Source organism: Heloderma suspectum, chromosome 1 (genome assembly GCF_057233095.1).
Source record: "Heloderma suspectum isolate Gila_16-S chromosome 1, 16-S_ref, whole genome shotgun sequence".
Classification (NCBI taxonomy): domain Eukaryota; kingdom Metazoa; phylum Chordata; class Lepidosauria; order Squamata; family Helodermatidae; genus Heloderma; species Heloderma suspectum.
Window position 1 is genome coordinate 431,723,003 of NC_139458.1, and position 26,089 is coordinate 431,749,091.

The 26,089-nt window shown below is 47.0% G+C and overlaps 1 long non-coding RNA gene across 1 annotated transcript; it reads right to left on the reverse strand.

Annotated features, from left to right (window-relative positions):
- Window positions 1-5,945: 5,945 nt before the first annotated feature.
- Window positions 5,946-25,874, reverse strand: LOC146360310 (uncharacterized). Its single transcript, XR_014787502.1, has 3 exons — window positions 25,681-25,874; window positions 8,030-8,201; window positions 5,946-6,469 (listed from the first exon to the last, which is right to left on the reverse strand). It is a non-coding gene; the product is annotated as an uncharacterized LOC146360310 (long non-coding RNA).
- Between the last annotated feature and the right edge of the window lie 215 nt (window positions 25,875-26,089).

The following is a 26,089-nucleotide window of genomic DNA, read 5'->3' on the forward strand; positions in this document are numbered from 1 at the left end:
GTAATCAAAAGATTGTTTGACCAAGAATGCAGAGTTGCCAGGAAAAAGATTAATGAATCACTCTCGCCAGATATTTAGGAATAAATCGATTATCTCTCTGGACTACTTAGGACCCAACCCTATGCCTGTTTAGCCAGAGAAAAGGCCTACAACTCCCAGCACTCCCCAACCAGCCTTGAGGGACTTTTCTCTGGATAATTATTATAGTATTATAATAGTATTATCTATTCTGAACAGGCCGGTTTCAGGAAAGGCCAAAGTATGATTGATCATTGCCTGACTCTGTATTTTGTGGCCCAGCAAGGCCTTGCAGGGCCTACGAAACATCTCCATGTTGCCTTTGTTGCCTTAGCTGCCGCTTTTGACTCAATCGATAGAGAGCAGTTGTAGCATAAATTGGCCAACATTAATATCGATAAATGTCTCTTGATTTTGATTAAGGATCTCTATTCCAACACAACCACCAGAGTAAGAGCGGGGATCCCTGGTTCATTAACTGAACCCATCCTGACCAACAGAGGGGTTAAACAAGGGTGTCTTTTGGCTCCACTGCTTCATAATTTATATTTGAATGATATAGTTCTAAAAATGTCTGAGCCAGAATGATTTCCTCCTGCAATTGGGTCAAAATAAGTTTTTATCCTCCCATATGCTGATGACATGATCTTATTACCACTCACTCGTATAGGTTTAAGTAGGCTGCTTTCTAAACACAGTGGATATTGTACTAAAGAAAGGTTAAATCTTCAATATGCTACAAAAAAGGTGATGGTGTTTGGAAAGAGATTCCCTCCATTGATGGCCATCAGACTAAGCAGTGCCCGGAATTTAAGTTTGCGAGCGGAGATGGGCTATAAGATGCAGACAACAAGCTTGTGTTGAAAATTGGGCCACATTTATTGAAATACCTGCAAAGGGGTAACTAGGATGGGCATCTAACTGTGTCAGCGGCCAGCTGGCACTTCTTGGGCGAAAACACACCCAGCCTGAGGGGTGGCGGTGATCTCACCATCCCTCCGGACTGCCCCTTCTGGCGGAGGTAGACCTTCCGGTGTCACCCCCAACCCGATGCTGCACAACACCTGGGTGAGTGAGTAGGGTTGGTCTCCCAGGCAACCCGTATCCCCCCACCGAGCCACACAACCCGTTCGGGGGGCCTCAGGCATCACCTGCCACCATAAAGTGCCTCTACATGCACACCATCCCTGCTCCCTTTCTTGTTTTGCCTGTCCTAGCCTCCAAGTGGAATGTGACCAATGATATAGACCGTATTCCCCTACAGGACACACCCAACCTGCATAACAGTGTGATGTAGGCAAAAAAGACTCACAGTTCTTAGGCCAATCGAATTGTGAACCAAAAAATTCCTACATGGCTCCCAAAGGGGCAACTGGCAAGAAACCCACACTGCTTAGGGAAGGGTGGGAGGGAGCTGCATCGAGCCAGAGAGCTGAGATAGGGAGGGGGGCTGAGTTTAAGGCAGCTCAGCCTGCCCCTCCTTGCCTGGTGGTGCAACTGGGGAGCACCAATCAGAGGCCCCTACGTCTTGTCACCCCACCCGCCCGCAATGGCTCCCCCTTTCAGCCAGACAAGCTGGCGCCGGGTTAGGGCATATCTTGGCATTTGTTTTACAGATAATCTTTCCTGGAAAACTCATGTAGAAGAAACTAAAGTAATGGTCTTAAGAACTATTGGAGCCATACTTAAATTTTATCATACTGTGGCAGGCAGTTTAGTTGACTCAGCTCTGAAATTTTTTCAGAGCAAGGTCAATGCTCAAATTTTATATGGGGCTGCAGTTTGGGGTAGGGAAGTCTCTCTAACAATCAAATTTGAGGCCCTTCAAAATAGATTTCTTAGAAAACTTTTAAGTTTGCTTCCTGGCACCCACTGCCTTGGTTCAGCAGAGGTTCGTCTTCCCTCCATTACAGCTCCTATCCACTGTGCCTTGATTAATTACTCTCAGTCTTTAACAGAATCTTCTGCTTGGCTAATTTTCAAACTATGCCAGCAGCAATGATTGGTGACAAATATTCTCAAATTCCTCTGGCTCACATTTATGTATTTTTGATGCTCCAGAGATGCAGTTATTTATTTGTTTGTTTATTTACAATATTTACGTATATATCGCTCCATATCTAGAATGGATTTTGGAGCGGTGAACACAAAAGATAAAACAGTAACAGAATAAAAAGGATTAAAATACCACATTAAATTTATACTTGTTTAAAAAAACACAATGCCAATAAAAACCATAACTGGCCAGTTAAGGAATACCTCCTGGAACAATGGCTTTTTCAGGAGGTGCCGGAAACAACACAGTGTTGTTGCCTGTGTGATCTCCAGGGGCAGGGAATTCCAAAGAAAGGGGGCCACCACACTGAAGGCTCTTTTCCTGGTGGACTCCAGCCGGGCCATGGATCCATGTGGAGTCACCAGGAGCAAGCCCTCCGATGACCTCAGTGACCGGGCAGGTTAGTAAGGGAGAAGGCACTCTCTCAGGCATCCTGGTCCCAAGTTGTTTAGGGTTTTGTACACTAGTACTAAAACCTTAAACCTGGCCCGGTAGTGAGTAGATCTCACCATCCCTCCGGACTGCCCCTTCTGGGGGAGGTAGACCTTCCGGTGTCACCCCCAACCCGGTTCCGCACAACACCTGGGTGAGTGAGTAGGGTTGGTCTCCCAGGCAAGCCTAATCCCCCCACCGAGCCGCACAACCTGTTTGGGGGGCCTCAGGCGTCACCTGTCACCATAAGGTGCCTCTGCATGCATACCATCCCTGCTCCCTTTCAACCCTGACCCTTCTGGAGTTCCAGTATCCCAATATAAGTATATATATGGATTTTAATGCAACAATTGGGGTTGGCCTGTTTAAACAAGTGGGTGGCACCAACTGTGGAGGAAGCACCCAACATTTACCTACAGATAGAATTTACCAGGATAAAACTATAAATAAGTCAGGCTTTTTTTTTGCATAACCTACAGTGCTTGCATGGCTGCTATGATAAGAGTATGGGCATCCGTACCTATTTGACTAACAGGGGTGACAGTACAATAGATCATATGGCAGTTTCTGTCAACATATTGCCTGACATATACAATTTTGAAGTTGACAATAGGGTTGAAAGTAATCACCTGCCCTTATTGGTAACAATTGATCTCCGAAATGCCTGCCCCCTTCATTCCTTCCCAAACTTGGATGGAGTTCATTTCAGGGAATGGAAAATATGCTGGTCAATCAACCTTGGATCCTCTATTTCTCAGAGACTGCAGAATATTATTTTTAAATTGCCTCACCAAGAAATCCTGGACTCTGTTTCAGATATCTTACATGCTTATCAAACCATTATCCAAATTCTTAGACCTAGGTTGGTCTGTAATAAACAGTTAAATCCTAATAGATGAGAAATCAAAAGATTGTTTGACCAAGAATGCAGAGTTGCCAGGAAAAAGATTAATGAATCACTTTTGCCAGATATTTAGGAATAAATCAATTATCTCTCTGGACTACTTAGGGCCCACGCTATGCCTGTTTAGCCAGAGAAAAGGTCTACAACTCCCAGCATTCCCCAGCCAGCCTTGCTGTTGTTCCACCACTTCCCTCTCCAGAACCTCAACTAAAAAGGGGGTATTTGCAACTGGACAGTAGTTGTCTAATACCATTGGGTTCAGAGTGGACTTTTTGGGAGATTGAAGATCTACCACACTATTTGCTGCCCTGCCCTTTATACTCTGGTCTAACTTTCTGGGTTTTAGTTTGTCTTATCTGTACTGTAACGCTATTCCAGAGAAGATTTTCCATCTTTTGTCTTATACAGATCCTACCGTAATTCACAAGGTCTCTCCCTTTGCATTGACAGCATTGAAAATTCAAAATTCATTTCTGACAATAAAGTTGACAGTTTTGGGGATGCCTTGCTTTTAAGGTCTTTTAGCTGTTTTAATTCTCAGAACATAATTATCCATTTAAATGTAGACACAGTATATTTTAAATGAATTTAAATGTATTTTAAATAATATATTGCAAATATATTTTAGTTTCAACCATTTTAGATTTTAACCTCATGTTGTATCTACCCTAATGTGTTTTAGTGAGGAAGAAGACCCATCAGATGAATAGAGGTGAGTATCCAGACAGTAAAGATTGTTCTGCAGTTTCTTATTTCTCAACTGCCATTAATATTCTGTAAGTCCTAGAGACTCACAGGTCCTTCTCTTGTTGTTTTGGAAGAAAAGGATTAAAATTATTTTCTTTAAATTTTGAATCCTCAATACCTAGGTAGTCCCCTGAATATGTAGTAGCTTTGGCTGGGTTGAACTATGATAAGGTCAAACATTTGACTCAAATGTGGTTTCTGGCAGCAAATGATTAGGCAAAACCGACTCCTTTCCTTCATTTTTTCAAGACTGGTGTGACTTGAAATCTTCCCATGGCTTCCCTTTGCTGCTAGCTGCCATTTTAATTTCTCCATAATGCAGCTACTGCATGATCTAGCTAGCATCATTCAAGGGGGCTTTTGAAACAAACCAACCAACCAAACAACAAACAGAAAAGAAGATGGCTGGCAATCAAGAGTGGATGGGTGAACACCAATGAATCTTCCCTTGTCTTGAAATGGACGCTTGGTCTGATCCAGCATGGCTCATCTTATGTTATGTTCTTAGGGCTGCAAATAAAAGAGGAGGGAGCTAACTTAGATATTGTATCATTTATCAAAGTCTGTACCAGATATAGTGAATTAAAATATTGTATGGTTGTGCTGGTGACTCTTAATGCTGCAATAATACTAAGAACTAATACACAGTTTGGAAAAAAGAATTAATAACCAGGATAGAATGATTACCTCAACAGAACTCAAAGGGGAAACTTTTCTTTTAAATGTTTTCTTTAAGATCTGTGTCATCACTAAATCGGGTTCCATGGTGGACAAGATTCCAGTTTTCATGTAATATCTAAATTTCAGTAAATAATCTTTACTGATTCAGTGGGAGCCATGGGAAAAACAAGCACACTCCCCCTTCCCAATCCTTGTATTAAATTGGCAGGAGTGTCAAGAGCAGCAGCGGCAGTGAATCGTGACAAGAAAAAGGAGAAGGAGGACTTTTTCTTCCATTCCCTGTTACCCTGATGTGCTGGGTAATAGCACAAAAGAGCAGGTGGGACGATGGGACTCCAGAGTTCTCCAGAGAGTGACTCAAGCATCCTTACCCTCACTAACTGATTGCTTCAAACTTCCCCATAAACCATGGAGTTGACCAGGCTCTAGTTAGTGACAGAGGGTACTTAGGAGTAATTATGCCATCAACCAATTTCACCTCCATGTTCTAGAGAAAAACTAGGATTTCAACCAGGGTTTCAACTGTTTCAATGGGGAACACCTTGAGGGCTGTAAGGAAACGAGGGATATGTGAGGAATCTGCTCTGTCGGATCGTTGTTTGTTTGTTTGTTTGCAGTTTTCTCCAATCCTCACCACCCAGAGATAGATGTGGCTCTGAATATATTTTCTGTTGAGAAATCTGTACATTTCCAGACCTGGAATGCATTCCACAGAACAGTCAATGGGCAGCATGTAAAATTATGCCAAAATGTGCACATCTTTAAAACACAAAACAACAATCCATACACTTATCCCATAAAGAAAAACAAAAAACCCTGCATGGAACTGGCACAAAATGGACTTTTAGGTGGGATGAAAGAGGAGCTTTGTGGCACTGGACTTGAAAGATCTAATGATCCCTACAGGAAACCACCCAGATTCATTACCCAACAGTGCAGGCCAACTAAATCTAGAAATTTCAGCAAGGTAGTGGCTATGTTAGGATTTAAAAAATGGTTCCTTTTAACTAAATTTTGCACCGTACTCTACATGGAGGACAAAACAGTCCAAAGCACCACATTCCTATGGCCAGTAAAGAACCCACTGTACTAACTTGGATGTATTTTCAGTTCAGTTAATTTTATTCATTGAAGATATATTCTTCAGTTCAGAACATTTTACTTGCTTTAAATGTACTCCTTAGTTCAGTTCATTTTATTTGTTTTAGCTGTGGACTACAACAATAGCTGAAAATGGGAAACAAAATACAAACACTTTAATAAGAATCTTCAATCAGTTAAAAAAAATTTTTTCCAATACAGCAAACTCTGAATATCTTTGGTTTTATGTACCATATCTGAATCTTCTTTCCGGTACACCATGAGTTCTTAAAGCATGATGAACCAAGAGTTACTTCCATGACGCACATGGCATCAGGAATGTTAATGCACAGGCGTAAGCATATCAAAGATATTTATAAATAGATAGGAATTTAGCTTTTTGGATGAAATGGGAAATTGGAAGCACTGTGCTGCAGTCTCCTTCTCTTGCTGTCTGACTTGAGGTCTTCATCCAGCTTCAGCCATGCAGACTGGTACCTTTTCCATTCTTGTTCTTTCATCAATGCTCTTGGCTTCTCCAAGTAAGCCATCTATCAAAACGAAAACATTCAGACATAAGAAAAAGATCTATAGGATTACATCACTGGAAAGGGACCTGTAGTCACCTATAACCAGAATGGCAATCTAGTAGTGACATTCAGCCTCCAAAGCAACTTTAGAAAACAAACTCCTTTTGGTTCTACAAAATATGAATCAAGACAAGAAAAAACAAACAAACAATAATGATATCAGAGAAGTTTATAATCACTTAGTTTGTTCTATGAATTTGTACCTCATGAAGTATGGAGGGGGAATCATAGCATTTCTCATAGAAGAAATGCTGTTAGAGCAGGCAGAAAAAAAATATGGCAGACTGTATTGCCCAGTTCATCTGCAGAAAGGAAAGGAAATGGAAGCAGAGGAAACATGCAACGTTACCAGTGGGGTAAACTCACTGGGTGTCCTTAGGCAATCCATTCCTTTTCAGTGTCAGCCATTATTATTATTATTATTATTATTATTATTATTATTATTATTATTTCCATATCCTGTGTTATAATTAGAGGGACAGCTTCTCGACATGACTCCTTGACCAGGAATGGGAACAATTTGTATAGATTTGATTATTTATTTACCTACTTGCTAATTTATTTGTATTGATATCCCACCTGTCCTCCAGGGAGCTCAAGGAGTTGCATCTGGTTCTCTGTCACTTCATTTTATGTCATTTTTAATGCAAAGCAACCCCCCACCAAAAAACAAAACAAAACCACATCGTTTTTTGAACATGTATTGCAATATGAGCAAGCAATATATAAACGCAACAGAGGTGTGGGTTTTCGTTTTCTTCAAGCTATCTTATGCAGATGCAGTTTCATTTCAAAGTAATTGAATTGATTATTCCGTTCAGATTTCTTTCATCAAGTGACAGCCGAAAATAAACTGCCAGCTCCTATTCTCCACTACCCCAAGCAATAGTGGAGACATGGCATTTTTATAGTATTTTCTTTTCTTTTTTACAAATATACACACAGAGCATGAGTAGAGATAGTAGCAGCTTTCACTACCGTCAAGTATGGTATCTTTCTGGATAGGCTAACCAAGTTGGGTCTTGGATATTATGCTTGACACTTTTACCTTGACTGCAGATTCCAAAAAGTTGTGCTGGGGGATTACTCTTTAACCCATTGGTGGTTATGCTATGTAGTCTCACAGGGTTCTGTTCTATCCCTTTTGCTGTGATGAGTGGGGTCATCTGGAGGTTTGTCTGAGGGCATTGCTAAGCTTGATCCTATGAAGCCCTGGACCCAAATCTAGTCCTGAATTAGATCATGGATGCCAATGGAGGGTTCCCCCCCCAGCTTAACTGCCATGCTAGAAGTGATTTTCAAGGAGAAATATTACTATTTTAAGTGCCTAGCAATGCCCCCAGACTGAGGTGTATTATTTACTTATTTGTTTATTTGCTTATTTATTGTATTTTTAATCCATCCAGAAAATGTTTGTTATTGAGTTTATGGAATACTGTGTGTCCTTCTGCCACATAGTATGTTATGTCTTCTGTGTTGATACAAAAAAAGGGTTACCAAAAAACAAAACAAAAAACCCACCTATTATATTTCCGCAGACTTGATGGAAAGTAAAGTGTAGGAACTGGAGAGAAACTTCCTCCATTTTAGTAACAACGATCATCTCAGCATCTAGACTGATCCACTGTTATCTCCCCTGAAGAAAATGTTACCATGAGATGGAGATCCTACTTAACTTCACCGATTGAGAGATCTTTAAAGAAAGAGAAGAAATAGTTTGAATAAACACATTACATGTTACCGAACGATGTGTGTGGGTTAGTGATGGGTAGGGGTGTACGAAATACTCACCCTGTTCTGGTTCAGGTGTCTGTGGGGTGGGGGGAGGCGATCCGTCCCTCCCCCAGGAATCCTTCCTGGCCGGCTCCGCTCTGCGGTGAGTCCGCAGAGCCTCTGGCTGGGCCCGTCCACAGCTGGACTTCCATCCGCTGCCAGGCTGTGGATGCAAATGACATCCAGCATAGCCGATGCCATTTGCGTCTGCAGTCCGGGGCAGTGGACGGATGGCAGTGGATGGACCCGGATTGGCTGGCAGCATGTAGGGTTCGTCTGGGGAGAATTTCGGGGGTGGCAGGGGGGGGAGTAGTCTGTTCTGCCATGGACTCCAGGGGGCCAGTTTCTAAAGAAGATTCTTTAGCATTCGGCCTCATTGGAGTCCATGGCGGATTTCTCCACCATCCCTAGTGATGGGTGAACTTAAGCTGGATGAATCTGTTACTTCCTCCGAAAAGGAACACATTCACCCCCAGTTATCTCGGACAGGTTTTCCTTTAATATGAAACCTTGTTTTGTGTTTGCGAGTTTTTGCACTTGCACGATATCGAAGTGCATCTTGGATGGTGTAGTTTGGAAACACAGCATGACATCAGGCATCACTGTATCATGTAGAACCTTCCTGATTGATTGTTTTTACATGGCCTTCCTACATGACGTTTACTCACTGTCTGTCACCAATCATGCAAGAGATGGACAGAGGAACTGCACCACAGAGTCATCCTCCACCTCATGGAGCCAGGACTGTGGCAGTTACACGAGAAGGGCCACTGGATCATTCGGGGAGGGGGGGGCATTGCTTGAGGATTTAGTCTCAGCACATGCACAGCAGTGGTCTTCTTTAGGTGCAGACTGTGCATGTTCCAAAGCTTGCCAACACTTCCAAAATTTCCCCTTTCCGTTCCCTGCATTAAATTAGCAGTGGTGTCAGGAGCTGTAGCAGTGGTGACAGGTGAAAAGGAGGGGAAGAAAGGGGACTGTTTTCTTCCCTTCTCAGTTACCCTAATGTGCTGGTTATCAGCACAAAAGAGCATGAGGGATGATGGGAGATACACAGTTCTCCAGAGAGTGATTCAAACATCCTTACCCTTAATACCTGATTACTTCAAATTGCCCCATAAACCAGGGCGCTGACCAAGCTCTGGTTAGTGACAGAGGGTACCTTGGAGTAGGGATGGCACAGATGCCCGACTGGGTAATGGAGTCCATTGGGTCCACCCCACACCTGCATCTCTGGACAGTGCCCACCAAGCCCCCAGCTTTGCTCACCCATGCTCGCACACTCCCAGATGCTCACTGCACTCACCCGGAATGGTCCGCCAGCACCCTCCATTTTGCTGGGTTTTTTTTTTTTTTAAGGAACTAATTTTAATATTAGGGATTTGGGTAAAAAAACAAAAAAAAACCGCATACGCAAAAGGCGGCGGCTATGGCCGCCGCCATTTGCGTTCCTTATTTTTGTCCGTCTTAATCTACGTAAATATTTACGTAGACTATGAGGGCGAAAATAAAGGGGAATACAAATAGCGTAGCGGACGCTGTTTGCATCCCTTTTTGATTCACCATTTTAGCCTACGTAAATATTTACGTAGGCTAAAATGGAGAATCAAAAAGGCACGCAAATAGCGCCCGCTATGCTATTTGCATTTCCCTTTATTTTTGCCGTCATAGTCTACGTAAATATTTACGTAGACTAAGATGACCAAAAATAAGGAATGCAAATGGCGGCGGCCATAGCTGCCACCATTCATGTATGCGTTTTTTGTTTGGTTGGTTGGTTTTTTACACAGCCATGATAGGCTACATAAATCTTTACGTAGCCTATCACGTCTTGTAAAAAAAAAAAATGACAAGACTGCAAATGGCGGTGGCGGCAGCCGGTCGGAAGACCAAACGCTGCCGCCACCACTGCCACTGGAGCTGCCGCCACCCGGAACATCCGCCCCAGGTAAGTCTCATCCCAGGGGGGATTCGCGGGGGGGGGCGGGGGGGCAGGCCATTCCGCCACGAAGTTCAGGGGGCCGAATGCACTGGCATTCGGCCTCACCGAGATCCGTGGCGGAATTCTCTGACATCCCTACTACAAACTGCATGGATTTTCAGGGACCTATCTCCCACAAACCCAAGATCTCTGTCTTAGTCAAAATAGCACTTTCAAGTAGGGATGTACGAAAGTCACTTAACTTTTCTTGGATTCTGTTGATGGTGGGGGGGAGGCGTTCCGTCCCTCCCCCCGGAATCCTCGACGGGGGGGAGGCGATCCGTTCCTCCCCCCTGGAATCCTCGATGGCTGGCTGTGCTCCGTGACAGCTCTGCGGAGCAGCCGGCCAGGCCCAGCCAGGCCAGAGCTGTCCGCAGCCGAATTTCCGTAAATATTTAAAAAATATTTAAAACGGCGAATCAAAAAGGGACTCAAATAGCACCCGCTATGCTATTTGCGTTCCCCTTTATTTTCGCCATCATAGTCTACATAAATATTTACGTAGACTAAGACGACCAAAAATAAGGAACACAATTGACGGCGGCCGTAGCCACCGCCATTTGCGTATGCGTTTTTTTTTTTAACCCAGCCATGATAGGCTACATAAATCCATGATAGGCTACGTACATGATAGGCTACGTATCACGTCGCTTTTTGGTGTTTTTTTTACAACACTGCAAATGGCAGCGGCGGCGGCAAAGGATGATGGCTAGATAGCATCACCGATGCAATGAATATGAACTTGAGCACACTCCGGGAGAGAGTGCAGGACAGGAAGGGCTGGCGTGCTATGGTCCATGGGGTCACGAAGAGTCCGACATGACTGAACGACTGAACGACTGAACAACAACAACAAATGGCAGCGGCGGCGGCGGGTCGGAAGACTGGCCGCCACCGCCGCCACTGCTGCCACCGGAGCCACTGCCGCCTGGAAGATCAACCCCAGGTAAGTCTCGTCCCGGGGGGGATCTGCGGGGGGGGTGGAGGGGTGGCAGGCCATTCCGCCACGGAGTTCAGGGGGCCGAATGCACTGCAATTCGGCCTCACCGAGATCCATGGCGGAAATCTCTGACATCCTTACTTTCAAGTAGGGATAGCGGAGAATTCCGCCACGGATTTCAGTGAGATCAAATGCACTGGCATTTGCCCCCCTGAAATCCATGGCGGAATGGCCTGCCCCCCCCCCCCCGCGTATTCCCCCCGGGATGAGGCTTACCTGGGGTGGATGTTCCGGACAGCGGCAGCTCCGGTGGCGGCTTCGGCGGTGGCGGCTGGTCTTCCAACTGGCTGCTGCCGCCGCCATTTGCAGTCTGTTTCCCCCCCATTCGTGATAGGCTATGTAAAGACTTACGTAGCCTATCATGTCTGGGTTTAAAAAAAAAACGCGTATGCAAATGGCGGCAGCTATGGCTGCCGCCATTTGCGGTCCTTATTTTTGGCCATCTTAGTCTACGTAAATATTTACGTAGACTAAGATGGCGAAAATAAGGGGGAACGCAAATAGCGTGGCGGACGCTATTTGCATTCCCCGTTATTTTCGCCGTCTTAGTCTATGTAAATATTTTTACGTAGGACGTATATAATAATAAAAAAATTTTTTTTACGTAAGATGGCCAAAAATAAGGAACGGAAATGGTGGCGGCTGTAGCCGCCATCATTTGCATACGCGTGTTTGTTTTTTTTTTTAACCCAGACATGTCAGGCTACGTAAGTCTTTACATAGCCTATCACAGCTGAATTCAGGGACGCAAACGGCGGCAGCTACGGCCGCAGCCATTTGCGTCCCTGCTAGCCAGCGGCCGGATATCCGGCTGCTGGAGGAGCCGGATGGCGGCTCTGCAGGATCCCCACGGAGCGGAGCCAACCGGCCAGGATTCCAGTGAGGATTCCGGGGGGAGGGATGGAGCGCCTCCCCCCCAGTGGAACCCAGCGGAGCCAGGTAAGCGGGGTTTCGTACATCCCTACTCTATCCTCCATGAATTTGTCCAATCATCTTCTAAAGCCATCCAAAGCATTGCTGCATCTTGTGGAAGCAAATTCTGTAGTTTAAATCTGAGCTGTGTGAAGAAGTACTTCCTTTCATCTGTTCTGTTTCTTCCACCAATCAGCTTCATGGGGTCACACCAGATTCTAGTATTATCAAAGAGGGAGAAAACAGTCTCCCTTCCACATTCTCCACACCATGCATAATTTTGTAAGAACATAAGAACAAAAGAATAGATATACTGGTTCAGACCAAGTGTCCATCTTGTCCAGCATTCTGTTCACAGAGTGGCCAACCAGCTGTTGACCAGGAACCCACAAGCAGGGCATGAGTGCAACAGCATACTCCCACCCATGTTCTCCAGCAACTGCCTCTAGTACTGGAGGTAGCAACTAGCCATCAAGACTAGTAGCCCTTCATAGCCTTTTCCTCCAGGAATTTGTCCAAGACTCTTTCAAAGCCATCCAAAGTGGTGGCCATCACTACATCCTCCGGAAGTGAGTTCCATAGTTTATGCGCTGTGTGAAGTAGCTCTTCCTTTTATCTGTCCTGATTCTCCCACCAATCAGCTTCATAGGATGACCCTGGGTTCCAGTATTTTGAGAGAGGGAGAAAAATGTCTCCCTATCCACGTTCTAAAGAATCCAGCCTCCCGGAGTCCATGGCAAAATGGAAGACTTACCTCTGTCTGGGGATGTACAAATCCCTTACCTGGTTCCAGTCCGGGGCTTCCACGGTGGGGGGGAGGTGATCTATCCCTCCCCCCAGAATCCTCCCTTGCTGGCTCCACTCCGTGGCGAGTCCACAGACCTCTGTCCGCTGCCAGGCTGCAGCCACAAATGGCAGCTGCCATAGCAGCTGCTATTTGCATCCCTGCATTAGCCGTGATAGGCTACATAGGTATTTACATAGCTTATCATGGCAAAGAGCAGCAACGCAAATGGCGTAGCGGCTGCCATTTGCATCCCTGCTCTTTGCCATGATAGGCTACATAAATACTTACATAGCCTATCACGGCTAACGCAGGGAGGGAAATGGCGGCCGCAAACCGGGGCAGCCATCTGCGGCTGCAGACCTGGGGAAGCAGATGGACCGGACGGCCCACACAAGGGAAGATCCATCCTGGGGGAGTTTCATGTAGGGATGTACGAAAGTCACTTACCTTTTCGCAGCTTGGCTTCGTGGTGGGGGGGAGGCGCTTCGCTTCCCCCCCCCGAAGTTCAGGCGAGGCGGGGGAGGCGTCCCGCCTCGCCCGGCCCAAATTCAGGCTGGGGCGGGAGGCGCCCCACCTCGCCCGGCTGAAATTCAGGCCGGGGAGAAGCGCCCCGTCTCCCCAGCCGCGAAACAAAAAGTAAAAAAAAAAAAGACCCCGTGATAGGCTACGTGACGATTTAGGTAGCCTATCACGGCTAGATTTCTAAAGTCAGCCGTGATAGGCTTTGTAAATCGTCACGTAGCCTATCACGGCTGACTTTGGGGGGAAAAAAAAGCGCGTATGCAAATGGCGGCGCCCATGGGGCGCCGCCATTTGTGTTCCTTATTTTGGCACGTCTAGTCTATGTAAAGATTTACATAGGCTACGGCGAAAATAAGGGCAACGCAAATAGCGTGCCCTTATTTTCGCTGTAGTCTGTGTAAATCTTTACGTAGACAAGACGTGCCAAAATAAGGAACGCAAATGGCGGAGCCCCATGGGCGCCGCCATTTGCATACGCGCTTTTTTTTCCCCCCAAAGTCAGCCGTGATAGGCTACGTGACGATTTACATAGCCTATCACGGCTGACTTTAGAAATCTAGCCGTGATAGGCTACGTAAATTGTTACGTAGCCTATCACGGGTGATTGTTTGTTTTTTTACTTTAGGTTTTTTTTTTGCAATGGTGGAGGTGGCAGCTGGTCGAGAGACCGGCCGCCGCCCCCGCCCGTGACGAACCGCCGCCGAACTGCCGCCGGGTCCCGCCGCCGAGAGGGACATTCGCCAAAGGTAAGTCCCATCCCGGGGGGGCGGGGGGCCGGCGGAGAATTTCCCAACCAACTTCGGGGGGCTGAATGCGTCGGTGCTCAGCCTCCCGAAGATTCGGGGAGAAATTCTCTGCCATCCCTAGTTTCATGGGGTGGCAGGGGGGATTCTAAAGAATCCAGCCTCACTGGAGTCTGTGGCAGAATTCTCTAACATCCCTACCTCTGCCTTCCTGCGGAATCCTCTTCAGCCAGATCCTCTGGCTCTGGATTGCCAGTGATATGGCTGCCACACTGTATCACTGGCTGAAGGGACTGACTGCAGCCGCAAATGGTGTCCAGGATGTCATTTGCTTCCGTAAAGGCCTTACTTTAAGGTAGATGCAGCAGTAAATGGATGGCTCCATTTACGTTTCCATTTACCTTAAACTAAAGCCTTTATGGCCACAACTGGCATTCCAGACTAGGGATGTACGAAAGTCACTTACCTTTTCGACGAGGTGACTTGCGGTGGGGGGGAGGCGCTCTGCACCTCCCCTGAAATCCTAACCTGGCCGGCTCCGCTCCGCAGAGATTCCGCAGAGCTGCCGGCCGGGGGCTGCCCACAGCCAAACATCCGGCCGATGGGCAGCCTGCAAGAACAACAACAAAAAAACAGCGTAAGCAAATGGCAGTTGGTACGGTGGCCGCCATTTGCATTCCCTTTTTTTCACTGTTTTAGCCTACATAAATATTTACATAAGTTATTACAGCAAAAAAAGGGGAACACAAATAGCGTAGTGGGCGCCATTTGTGTTCCTTTTTTTTCTGATGTTCTAGCCTACGTAAATATTTATGTAAGCTATTATGGCGGGGGGGGAAGGAACGCAAGTAGCACCCAATACACTATTTGCATTCCCCTTTTTTTCACCATAATAGCTTACGTAAATATTTACGTAGGCTAAAAAAAGGGGGGGAAAGGGAATGCAAATGGCGGCCGCCATAGCCGCTGCCATTTGCGTACGCTATTTTTTTTTTTTTTAGCTTGCCGTGATAGGCTACGTAAATACTTACATAGTCTATCAAAGCCTCCACAGGGATGCAGATGGCGTTCCTGCATTAGCTGTGATAGGCTACGTAATTATTTACGTAGCCTATCAAAGCTATGATGAGGAAGTGAATGGCGGCCGCAGTGTGGCCACCATTCGCAAGTCAGCGTGGATGGCAGCAGGTAAGTGCTCCATTTTGCATGCCTTTCGTGGGGTGGAGGGGAAGGGGCTTCGTTCTGCCACAGATTTCAGGGGGCCAAATGAACTGGCATTCGGCCTCACCGAGATCCGCGGCGGAATTCTCTGACATCCCTATTCCAGACGCCATTTGTGGCCACAGTCAGTTGTCCCCTTCAGCCAGCAATATGGCATGGCGGCCCTATTGCTGGCACTTCTAGGGATGTACGCAAGTCACTTACCTGTTCGCGGATTATGTTGATGGTGGGCGGGGAGGCGTTCCGTCCCTCCCCCCGGAATCCTGGCCGGCCGGCTCTGCTCCGCAGGGATTCTGCAGAGCTGCTGGCCGGCTCCGCCAGCACCTGGACATCCGGCCGCTGGCTAGCAGGCACGCAAATGGCGGCAGCTGTAGCCGCCGACGTTTGCATCCCTGCAGTCAGCCATGATAGGCTACGTAAATGTTCATGTAGCCTATCATGGCTGACTTAAAAAAACAACAACAACGCGCGTATGCAAATGGCGGTGGCCACGGCCACTGCCATTTGCGTTCCTTATTTTGGCACATCTTAGTCTACGTCAAGATTTATGTAGACTAAGACGGCGAAAATATTTTATTTTTGCCATCTTAGTCTATGTAAATCTTGACGTAGACTAAGACGTACCAAAATAAGGAACGCAAATGGCGGCAGCTGTAGCCGCTGCCATTTGCGTACATGCGGGTTTTTTTTTTAAAAAAGTCGGATGTGATAGGGTACGTAAATCTTTACGTAGCCTATCATGTCTTTTTTTTTTTTTTAAACTGGAAATGGTGGCGGCGGCAGCCGGTCAGAAGACCGGCTGCTGTAGCCGCCGCTGCCAGAGCCACCACAGGAGCCACCGCCGGAGCCGCTGCCGCCCGGAACATCCGCCCCAGGTAATTCTCGTCCCGGGGGGGTGGGGGGGCAGGCCGTTCTGCCACAGATTTCGGGGGACCGAATGCACTGGCATTCGGCCTCCCTGAGATCCATGGTGGAATTCTCTGAGAACCCTAGGCACTTCGCAGCTGTCTGGTGGCTCTGTGGAATCGCCAAGGAGCAGAGCCAGCCAAAGAGGATTCCAGGGGAGGAATGGATCACCTCCCCCCCCGCAGACCCCCACCCTGGACTGGCAGGTAGGGGATTCATACATCCCTAGCTGTTGTAACCTTCTCTCATAGGGGAGATGCTCCAGCCCCTTGATCATTTTAGTCGCCCTTTTAAGCACTTTTTCCAGCTCTACAATATTTTTTTTTAGGTGACCAGAACTGGACACAGTATTCCAAGGGTGGTTGTACCATGGATTTGTACAAAGGCAGTATGATATTAGCAGTTTTATTCTCATTTCCTTTTCTAATTATGCCTAATAGGGAGATTGCTTTTTTCAGTGGCCTCACACGGGGCTGACAGCTTCATTGAGCTGTCCACCACAACCCCGAGATCTTTTTCTTGGTTGGTCATTGCTAGCTCAGAGCCCATCAGGTTATACTGGAAATTTTTGCACCAGTGTGTATCACTTTACACTTGCCTATACTGAACCACATTAGCTATTTGCCACATTTACATCAGCCTAAAAACTGCATTTAAAACAGGCCATTCTGCTTCTGTTTTAAATGCAGGTTCAGAACAACCCCCCTTTTCACATGCTCCCTTTTCTCCCACCCCTTCCCCTTCCATCTCCCTGTATCCGAGGGTCTTCCAGTATCTTTCACTGGTTTCTCTCCTGTACTTGCCTCTTTTACTCTTTTCATGGAGGAAACTGAAGTGGAACACAATGGGGCAATTTGATAGCTCATTATCTGCAATCTATTTAAAAATAACAAAGGACATTTAGTGCAGGAGATGCCTTGAATGACCACAGCATCATGTATAAAGCCCACAGACTTCCGTGAAGGAGCAATCTCAATTGCACAACTAGAAGTCCTTGGATGCCCATTCTCCCAGTTTGGAGAGATCCTTTTTGGATAGAGATGTCAGAGAATTCCACCATGGACTCCAGTGAGGCCAGATCCTTTAGAATCTGCCCCCCCCCCGAATCTGTGGCGGAACGGCCTCCCACCCCCCACTACCCTGCAGAATCTCCCCAGGACGGAGCTTACCTGAGGCAGATGAGGCGGCAGTGGTGACGGCGGACATCCGGCGTTTGGATGCAACGGACATTCGGCCACTGGCTAGCAGGGACACAAATGGCGGCGGCCGTAGCTGCTGCCATTTGTGTCCCTGTAGTCAGCTGTGATAGGCTACGTAAAGACTTACGTAGCCTATCACGTCTAGCTTAAAAAAAAAAAAATGTACGCAAATGGCGGCGACTGCGGCCGCCGCCATTTGTGTTCCTTATGTTTGGCTGTCTTAGTCTACGTAAATATTTATGTAGACTAAGATGGTGAAAATAAGGGGGAACGCAAATGGCGGCGTCCACAGTCGCCGCCATTTGCGTACGTCTTTTTTTTTTTTAAGCCAGACGTGATAGGCTACGTAAGTCTTTACGTAGCCTATCACGGCTGACTACAGGGATGCAAACGGCAGCAGCTACGCTTTTGCGCTCCCCTTATTTTCACCGTCTTAGTCTATGTAATATTTTACGCAGACTAAGACGGCCAAAAATAAGGAACGCAAATAGCCGCTGTAGCCACCGCCATTTGCGTACGTTTTTTTTTTTAAAGCCAGACTTGATAGGCTATGTAAGTCTTTACGTAGCCTATCACGTCTTGTAAAAAAAACCCCAAAAACGACAAGACTGCAAATGGCGGTGGTGGCAGCCAGTCAGAAGACCTGCCGCCGCAGCCGCCGCAGCTGCTGCTGCCACTGGAGCCGCCACCGCCTGGAAGATCTGCCCCAGGTATGTCTCATCCCGGGGGGGATCTGTGGGAGGGCGGGGGGGGCAGGCCGTTCTGCCACAGATTTTGGGAGGCCGAATGCACTGGCATTCGACCTCATGGAGATCCGTGCCGGAATTCTTTGCCATTCCTAGAGCACCTCCCCTCAACTGTGGATGCCCTGGTGCGGAATAAGATAAGTGTTTCGTACATCCCTATTTTTGGAGCTCTTCACTGTCCTTTTTTGTTTTAACCACCCCACATAATTTGGTGTCAGCAGCAAACTTGGGCACTTCACTGTTAACTCTGAATTCACATAATTTATGAACACGTTGAAAAGCATTGGTCCTAGTGCAGATCCCTGTGGGACCCCACTATTTATTTCCCTCCGTTAGGTGAATTTACCATTTATTCCTACTCGCTGCTTTGTGTTCTTCAACCAGTTACTGATCCATGAGAGGGCCTGTCCACTTATTCCATGACTGCTAAATTTGCTGATGAGTCTTTGGTAGGGATGTCAGAGAATTTCGCCATGAATCTAGGGATGGCGGAGAATTTCTCCACGAATCTGCGGGAGGCTGAATGCCAACGCATTCAGCCCCCCAAAATTGGTGGGGAAATTCTCCGACACCCCCCCACCCCGCCCCGGGATGGGACTTACCCCGTGCGAATGTCCCTCTCGACGGCGGGTCCCGGCAGTGTTTCGGCGGCATTTCGGCGGGGGCAGGGGTGGCGGCCGGTCTTCCGACCAGCTGCTGCCACCGCCATTTCCCTGTAAAGTAAAAAAAAAAACATGATAGGCTAAGTAACAATTTACATAGCCTATCACGGCTAGATTTCCGAAGTCAGCCATGATAGGCTACGTAAATCGTTACGTAGCCTACCACGGCTGACTTTGGTGGAAAAAAAGCGCGTACGCAAATGGCGGTGCCCATGGGCACCGGCATTTGCATTCCTTATTTGGGCATGGGATGTCTACGTAAAGATTTACGTAGACTATGGCGAAAATAAGGGCAATGCAAATAGCGTAGCGTAAACATTTACGTAGCCTATCACGGCTGACTGCAGGGACGCAAACGGCGGCGGCTATGGCTGCTGCTATTTGCAGACCCGGCCGGCCAGGATTCGTGGCAGGAGGGATGGGGTGCCTCCTCCCCAGCCAGAATTTCAGGGGGGAGGGACAGGGCACCTCCCCCCTGGCCAGAATTTTTGGGGGAGGGACAGGGCACCTCCCCCCCACCATGAATCAAATTTCGTAAAAGCTATGTAACTTTCGTACATCCCTAGTCTTTGGTGAGGGACTTTGTCAAAAGACTTTTGGAAGTCAAGTAAACAATGTTTACCAGATCACCCCTGTCTACATGTTTATTGACACTTGCCAAGAAGCTGTGTTGATCCTTTTTAGGAAGGCTTGTTGTTCTATATACTTACTAATTTTATCTGTAATTATACCTTTAATCAATTTATTCAGAACAGATGTTAAAGTAACCGGCCTGTAATTTCCTGGATCCCCCCAGATCCCTCTTTGAAAATTGGTGTTGCATTGGCCATCTTCCAATCCTCTGGTATACAGGCTGATCTTAGGGACATGTTTCATATTTTGGTTAGAAGATCAGCAGTTTCATATTTGATTTTGAGTTCTTAACGCTATATTAGATCAGATACAGATCTAATATAGGATTATTAGACTATTATTCCTGTTCACGGATCACTGCCTTGTTGTGGCAAAGGGGCTTGCGTAACTCAGTGAAGCCATAAGCTATGCCATGCACAGCCACCCAAGATGGACAGGTCATGGTGGAGAGTTCTGACAAAATGTGGTCCACTGGAGAAGGAAATGGCAACCCACTCCAGTATTCCTGCCAAGAAAACCCCATGGAACGTATCACAAGGTTAAAAGTGATGATGATGGAAGATAAGCCCCTCAGGTCGGAAGGTGTCCAATATACTACTGGGGAAGAGCAGAGGGTATTTCCAAGTAGCACCAGAAAGAGTGAAGCGGCTGGGCCAAAGCCGAAAGGACACTCAGCTGTGGATGTGTCTGGTGGTGAAAAGAAAATCCGATGCTGTAAAGAACAATATTGTTTAGGAACCTGGAATGTAAGGTCAATGAATCAAGGTAAGCTGGAGGTGGTCAAACATGAGATGGCAAGACTGAATATTGACATCTTGGGAATCAGCAATCTAAAATGGACAGGCATGGGCAAATTTAATTCAGGTGACCATTATATCTACTACTGTGGGCAAGAACCCCTTAGAAGGAAAGGAGTAGCACTCATAGTTAATAAAAGGGTGGGAAAAGCAGTACTGGGGTACAATCTCAAAAATGATAGAATGATCTCAGTACAAATCCAAGGCAAACCATTCAACATCAAAGTAATTCAAGTCTATGCCCCAACCACTGAGGCCGAAGAAGCTGATCTTAGGGATGTCAGAGAATTCCACGACTGATTTCAGTGAGGCCAAATGCCAGTGCATTCAGCCCCCCGAAATACATCGTGGAACAGCCTGCCACACCCCCGCCCCTGTGGATCCCCCTCGGGACAAGACTTACATGGGGCATATGTTCCGGATGGCGGCGGGTCCTGCCGAAGACCAGCCGCCATTACCGCCACCGCTGCCGCCATTTGCAGTCTGTGAGTGTGTGTGTGTTTTTTCCCCTCATAGACATAAAAACTTACGTAGCCTATCATATCTGGGTAAAAACAACAACAACAACACTTGTATGCAAATGGCAGCGGCTACGGCCACCGCCATTTGCATTCCTTATTTTTCTTCGTCTTAGTCTACGTCAATATTGAAAAGAAAAACAAGGAATGCAAATGGCGGTGGCCGTAGCTGCCACCATTTGCATATGTGTGTTTGTTTGTTTTTTACCCAGAGCCCTCCACAGCCGGAAATCCAGCTGTGGACGGCCCTGGCCTGGGACTCACCAGCTGCTCCTCGGTGCCGCAGTGGAGCACAACGAGCCATCGAGGATTCTGGGGGGGAGGACCGGATCGCCTCCCCCCCACCGAGGATTCCGGGGGGAGGGAGAGAACGCCTCCCCCCCACCATGAACAGAAACAGTGGAAAGGAAAGTGACTTTCGTACATCCCTAGCTGAGGTTGATCGGTTCTATGAAGACCTACAACACCTTCTAGAACTAACACCAAAAAAAGAGATGTCCTTTTCAACATAGGGGATTGGAATGCTAAAGTAGGAAGTCAAGAAATAACTGGGATAACAGACAAGCATGGCCTTGGTGTACAAAATGAAGCAGGACAAAGGCTAATAGAGTTTTGCCAAGAGAACACGGTGATCATAGCAAACACACATTTCCAACAGCACAAGAGGCGACTCTACGCATGGACGTCACCGGATGGTCAATATCGAAATCAAATTGATTATGTCCTTTGCAGCCAAAGATGGAGAAGCTCTATACTGTCAGTAAAAACAAGACCTGGAGCTGACTGTGGCTCAGATCATGAGCTGCTTCTTGCAAAATTTCGGCTTAAATTGAAGAACATAGGGAAAACCACTTAAACATTCAGGTATGACCTAAATCATATCTCTTGTAATATACAGTGGAGGTGAGGAATAGATTTAAGGGATTAGACCTGATAGACAGAGTGCCTGAGGAACTCTGGATGGAGGTCTGTAACATTGTTCAGGAGGCAGCAACTCAATCCATCCCCAAGAAAAAGAAATGCAAGAAAGCCAAGTGGCTGTCTGATGAGGCTTTACAAGTAGCTGAGGAAAGAAGGGAACCGAAAAGCAAAGGAGAAAGGGGAAGATATATTGAACTGAATGCAGAGTTCCAGAGAATAGCAAGGAGAGGCAAGAAGGCCTTCTTAAATGAACAATGCAAATAAATCAAGGAATACAATAGAATGGGAAAGACTAGAGATCTTTTTAAAACATCAGAGATCTCAAGGGAACGTTTTGTGCAAAGGCGGGCATGATAAAGGACAAAGAAGGCAGGGACCTAACAGAAGCAGAGGAGATTAAGAAGAGGTGGAAAGAATACAAAGAAGAACTATACAGGAAAGATCTTAATGTCCCTGATAGCCATGATAGCGCCGTCACTGAACTTGAGCCGGACATCCTCGAGAGTGAAGTCAAGTGGGCCTTAGGAAGCATTACTAACAACAAAGCTAGCGGAGATGACAGTATTCCAGCTGAGCTATTTCAAATCCTAAAAGATGATGCTGTTAAAGTGCTGCACTCAATATGCCAATGAATTTGGCACACTCAACAGTGGCCGCAAGACTGGAAAAGGTCAGTTTACATTCCAATTCCAAAGAAGGGCAATGCCAAAGAGTGTTCAAACTACTGTACAATTGCCCTCATTTCACATGCCAGCAAGGTTATGCTCAAAATCCTACAAGCTAGGCTTCAGCAGTATGCGAACCGAGAACTACCGGAAGTACAAGCTGGGTTTCGAAGAGCCAGAGGAACTAGAGATCAAATTGCCAACATTCACTGGATCATGGAGAAAGCAAGAGAATTCCAGAAAAACGTCTATTTCTGCTTCATTTACGGCTTGTAGCCATAAAGCCCCGAGTTTAACCTAATTGCAGCCATTTATGGCTCTACTTAGGTAAAAAACAACAACACAGCACTGTACAGCCACAAGTGGCATCCACTACACCATTTGTGGCTGTATTTCTCCCAGCAATACGGTAAAGGTGGATGCCATTACTGTATCACTAGCGCTATGGAGCTGGAGTGCGGCTCTGTGAAATTGTCCAGATGCAGAGATGCTCCGGAGGATTCCTGGGGGGAGGAACGGATTGCCCCCCCCAGTGGACAACAACATGGAATGGACGGTAAGTAATCTATCCATCCCTACCCCCAGTACACCCTTCCCTGTCCTTCCTATAGAGTTTCTATCCAGAGATGACCATATCTCATTGGTTCTTTCCATTCTGCCACGTTTTTGTAATGCCCACTATATCCAGGTTTTCCTTTAAAACCAAGCACTCTATATCTCTTGGCTTGGGGGATTCTAGCATTTGCATAGAAACACCTACACATGGTGTCCCACCCCAGATGCCTCTGCTGTGTGCATCATTTGCTGTGGGAATTGGGCCTTTTGTTTAGCTATTATGTTCTACCATGTACTCCTGGCCTATTTTCTCCACTTTTATCACTGGGCAATGAAAAATATTTTCATCTTCATCCCTTTGGGATGATTTAACCAGACGCAGATGCTTCCCAGCTCCTGTCAGCTTTCCCCCAGCTTTTAGTTTAAAAGCTGCCCTGCCACCCTTTTTATGTTTAGTGCCAGCAGTCTGGTTCCATTTTGGTTCAAGTGGAGCCCGTCCCTGTTGTACAAACCTGGCTTGTCCCAAAATGCCCCCACTGCCTAAGAAATCTGAATCCCTCCTCCCTGCACCACCATCTCATCCATACATTTAGACTCCTCAGTTTCACCTGGCTAGCTGGCCCTGCATGTGGAACAGGCAGCATTTCAGAGAAAGCCACCTTGATGGTCCTGGAATTCAACTTCCTACCTAGCAACCTAAATTTGGCTTCCAGGTGCTCACAATTACATTTCCCCACATTGCTGGCACCAACATGGACCACGACCACTGACTCCAACCCAGCTCTACCTACTAGGCTATCTAGACGGTGCATGATATCTGCAAACTTCGCACCAGGCAGACAATTCACTGTGCAGTCTACATGCCCATCACAAACCCACCTGTCTATGTGTCTAATGATTGAATCTCCCGCTACCACAACGCCCCTCCTCCCGAAGGCACATCCTTGGTATGAGATGATATTTGTTTGTCTTCAGAGGAACAGGTCCCTTCTAAATGATAATTTCCCTCTTCCTCAGAATGGCACCCTCCTTCCTTGAGACCCTCATTCTCCATGACAGCAGAGGAGCTGTCCCCCTGGGAGTGGGACACAGCTAATGGGTCCCTGAATATTTATTTATTATTTATTTATTGCATTTATATCCCGCCTTTTTTCCTCTTGCAAGGAACCCAAGGTGAACTTACATTATCCTCCTCTCCGTTTTATCCTCACAACAACAACCCTGTGAGGTAGGTTGGGCTGAGAGTCTGTGACCGGCCCAAAGTCACCCAGTGAGCTTCCATGGCCAAGTGGGGACTAGAACCCAGATCTCCCGGTTCCCAGTCCATCACTCTCACCACTACAAAGTCTCATCCGCCAACCTCTCTGCCTCTCTCCCACACTCTCCCACACTGGAGGCATTCAAGACGAAGCTGGACAGCCATCTGTCAGGGATGCTTTGGCTTAGATTCCTGCACCGAGCAGGGGGTTGGAGTCGATGGTCTTATAGCCCCCTTCCAACCCCACTATTCTGTGATTCTGTGATTCTTAGCTTCTCCAGGTCAGCAACCTTGGCCTCACGGGAAAAAACTACATCAAACACACACCCACGACTTCTGTCCTGCAGGGATAGACATACATGTGGCACTCAGTGCAATACACTGGATAGCCTCCCCGCCCCCTTTTGCTGGCTTTCTATCTTCATAGGAAAAAAAGGAAAGGTTCCTCCTGTGCAAGCACTGAGTCATTGCTGACTCCTAGAGGGACGCCGCTTTCCCTGGTGTTTTCATGGCAGACTGTAGCGGGGTGGTTTGCCATTGCCTTCCTCAGTTGTGACTACCTTTCCCCCGGCAAGCTGGGTACTCATTTTATCTACCTTGGAAGGATGGAAGGCTGAGTCAACCTGAACCGGCTCCCTGAGACTCGGCTTCCTCTGGGATTGAACTCAGGGAGAGGGGAGAGTTTCTGTTGCAATACTGCCGCCTACCACTCTGCGCCACACAAGGCTCTTCTATCGTTGTAACTTGTTTTTAATTTGGGTGTGTTTTCCCTGGAAAACTTAGTGGTTCACTATGAGAAGGAGGGGGAATTATTTATAGTTATTTATTTACAGTTACTTACTGTGAGTATGGAACAGGGAGGACAGAGTCGATTGCCCTGGCTTCCTCGCCCTGTTGCTAAACTCGTACAGCTGTGTAACTCACTTTTTTGGTGAGGCTTTGTCCCTGGGGCTGAGATGCTTCCTGACTGGGGATCCTCGTGTTCGGAGGGCTGGCTCCCTCACAAGCATGCCTCCTTATATCGATAGGCCCAACTGCTGCTGCAGTGAATCTATCTGGAGGGCCTCATTTGAAAAGCAAGGGAGGCTGGGTGCGAACTCCTGATCAGCACTGGCTTTCAGTGGCTGGGAACGTAGGTCAGTTGCCCACCCTACACACCCCACCCAGGGAATGGTGACTCCTATTTAGGGTGAAGGACTATTAACAGTAGTGAACAGGAGACCTATTGAGGGGAGAAACCTCCATTCAATGGATCACTGGAGGGTTTCATATGCAGCTGCGGTTCTTTTCAACCACTCAGGGGTCTTTGTTAATGCAAGGCTGTGAGGCCTGTAAGTTCTCGTTGGATCTAGGAGTGCACGAAAGTCACTTACCTGGTCTCGCAGCTTTTCGCGGTGGGGGGGAGGCACTTTGCTGCTCCCCCCGCGAAGTTCAGGCCGGGGGGGAGGCTTCCCGCCTCGCCCGGCCGAAATTCAGGCCAGGAAGGAGGCGCCTCGCCTCGCCCGGCTGCAAACTAAAAAGTTAAAAAAAAAAACGCCCCCGTGATAGGCTACGTGATGATTAACGTAGCGTATCATGGCTACATCCGCAAAGTCAGCTGTGATAGGCTACGTAAATCGTCACGTAGCCTATCACGGGTGACTTTAAAAAAAAAAAAAGCACGTACACTAATGGCGGCCCCCATAGGGAGCCACCATTTGCGTTCCTTATTTGGTTGCTGTAGTCTACGTAAATCTTTACGTAGACTACGGCGAAAATAAGGGCAATGCAAATAGTGTTGCC